The sequence below is a fragment of the Meleagris gallopavo genome, chromosome 16, assembly GCF_000146605.3.
Source record: "Meleagris gallopavo isolate NT-WF06-2002-E0010 breed Aviagen turkey brand Nicholas breeding stock chromosome 16, Turkey_5.1, whole genome shotgun sequence".
NCBI lineage: Eukaryota > Metazoa > Chordata > Aves > Galliformes > Phasianidae > Meleagris > Meleagris gallopavo.
Window position 1 is genome coordinate 11,008,368 of NC_015026.2, and position 2,635 is coordinate 11,011,002.

Genomic DNA, 2,635 nt, shown 5'->3' on the forward strand with positions numbered 1-2,635 from the left:
TTTTTTGCCCGCGCGCTGCTCAAGTCAGTTAAATTGATACATTTCCTAACAAAATTGAAGTGCTTTGTGCTGCCAGCGGAAAGCCTGGTGACCCTGCGCGGCCCACCGAGCAGCCAAAACGAGTTGATGGATCCATTAGGCCGCGCAGAATGCCTTCCCCCTCTGCCTCCGCTCCTGAGTGACACTGTAAATCTGAACCAATTTCAGTCCCTAATCATCATTACAAACCCCTCCACTGTTCATTTATTACTCTACAATTCTAATACAGCACACGACTGGGTCAGTGCGCGGGGAGCTGCGGAGGAAGGCTTACAGAGACCATAATCTGTGCTGGGTTTTACTGGGGATGCAAACCCGATGTGTTCCTCCTTACGGTGTGCTGCTTCACATGCAGCCCAGAGATGGGGATCCTCTGCGGGATGTGGGAAGTGTTCAGGGTGAACTCCCTCAAGGTGGGGCCCAACGGGAGGGCTGGGGATGCACAGAAGTCTGATGGGTGCTGGGGGTGTGCAGAACAGCTGTGCAAAATGGGTGTTTGGGGACGAGAATTGTTACGCGTGTGCCTGGGAAGGGGCTTCAGGCTGGAGGACAGTGTTAAGCGGGGTTTATTGACATTCTCCATCAGTTTGGTTAAAAAAAACAAGAAGATATCTTTCTGCAGGTGGGAAGCATCCATGGGTATCCAGAAGGGATGGTCCCTGCGGGCATGCAGGATAGCTCAGCCCATGCTGCTGGAACCCCAGTAATTAAAGAATTTTAAAAACACAAGTAGTAAATAATCAGATTGATGACATGATGAGGCATGGCTTGCTGGCACCTGGGATTGCTTCCGGTGAGATCAGCAGTCACTGGAGCCCTCACTGCTGGTGCAGGATGGAGCACATGCAGGCAGGGACAGCTGCTGCATGGTGCCAGTGCTGACACTCCCTACAGAGACCCTGCTGGAGAGCCTGAGTGCAATCAGAGACCAAGCAGGAAGGTACACAACCAAGAAACTCCTTGCTGAGGTGCCCCCTCTCCTACCAGTTGAGTTTCACCCATGTGGGATTTCCTGTGGAGGGTTATGTCTTAGCTCAGTGGGACACTGTAGACATGACTAGGACTGTGATGGACAAAATCTCTATTTGCAGCCTGCTGCTTCAATGAAAGCTGGTGTAGCAGGGTTGGGCCTCATGGGAAAGACTGGTGCCTTGTCTGGGATGCTGAAGCTGGAGATGCCCTGTGCAGATCTGCATGCATGCTCAGGCAGCAGGAGGGCACTGGAGGCAGTCCTCACTCAGAGAAGCAGCGAGTTCATCACAAAAATGAAACAGAATTAATAAATACATAAATTACAAAGCAGACCTGAAGGCAGGGAAGGTTGGATGTGGAGTTTTCTGCCAACAGATATTTAGCCTAGGGTGAAAAACTTGCTTGAAAAATATGCCCTTCATCCCCTGTCTTAGCCCCAAATCATCACTGGGGCTGGATCAGCCCATTTCCAGCCTGGAAAGGAGGGCAGCACCACGACAGTGATGACATCACTCCCTGTCGGATGTCTCCATCCAAGTCCTTACCTTGTCCATCTGCAGCTGAGTGCCTCCCCATCACCTCCACATTCCTGCAGATATCTCTGTGGCCCTGAGCCCAGTGCCAGCCCCATGGCACAGCTCCCTTGTGTTGATACGCAGCCCTTGGTGTTTGCTCTCTGTTTACAGCCCGCTGGATGCCTCTCAATCCACACTGTCGTTAAGGCTCATATCTAAGGCAGTCCGGATTAGTTTCTCAAGTAGCATTTTGCAAGGATCAATATCAAATGCTCTGCTGAAGTCTGGATGCATTACATCTTCTGTATGGACTTTCATCCACTAATTTTGTAATTTGATCCAAAAAGAAGAAAAAAAAAAAAAAGAAAAAAGCTATCGGTTTGGCCTGGCATGACTTGTTCTTTATAAAGCAATGTTGTTTATTGCTTGTGGTTTGGTTATCCTCTAGGTGCTTTCAACCACGCACTGAGCAGCCTATTAACGGCTTCTGTGACGCTTGGGGTTTGAGGAAACCCGGCCGAACCTGCTGCTGGTGCAACTGGGTCTGAGCACGGCTCCATGGCAGCTGCAGGGACATATGTTTGCAGTGTGCACCGAGGGCCCGATCCATCTCGCACCGATGTACAGCAGGAGGAATGAACTCAGCAGCGAGCTCGGGCATCCAGGGGCGGGTTTGGTGCAGCAGATGTTGTGCTGCTGGGGCAGGCAGTTTTCCCGAGTTTGCTTTTACCTGCTGCTTCCCACCGTAACCTGTAGGATCAGAGGGAAGGGCGCTTCTCAGGGAGCAGGGTGGGAAGTGTTGGCTACAGGGTGGCTGTTCATGCAGCTCAGCCCTTGGGTGGCTCATTCAGATGCTGGGATAAATACATTTGTGTTGAGTCCGCATCACTCCTGGTAGAGTATGACAGCTCAGGAGGCTTGTGAGGAATATGGCACATGAGCAAATATCCAAAGTAGTGCGTGGACTTGCATGAGTTGCATGGAATGCGTTGCTCCCAGCTGACTCCATAGACTGTACTACACATAGTGCCACACTACAATAATTGTAAAATAAAGTTAAATAAACTCATTTACAGTCTGATGCTCAACTCAGGCAGCCTAGAGGAAAG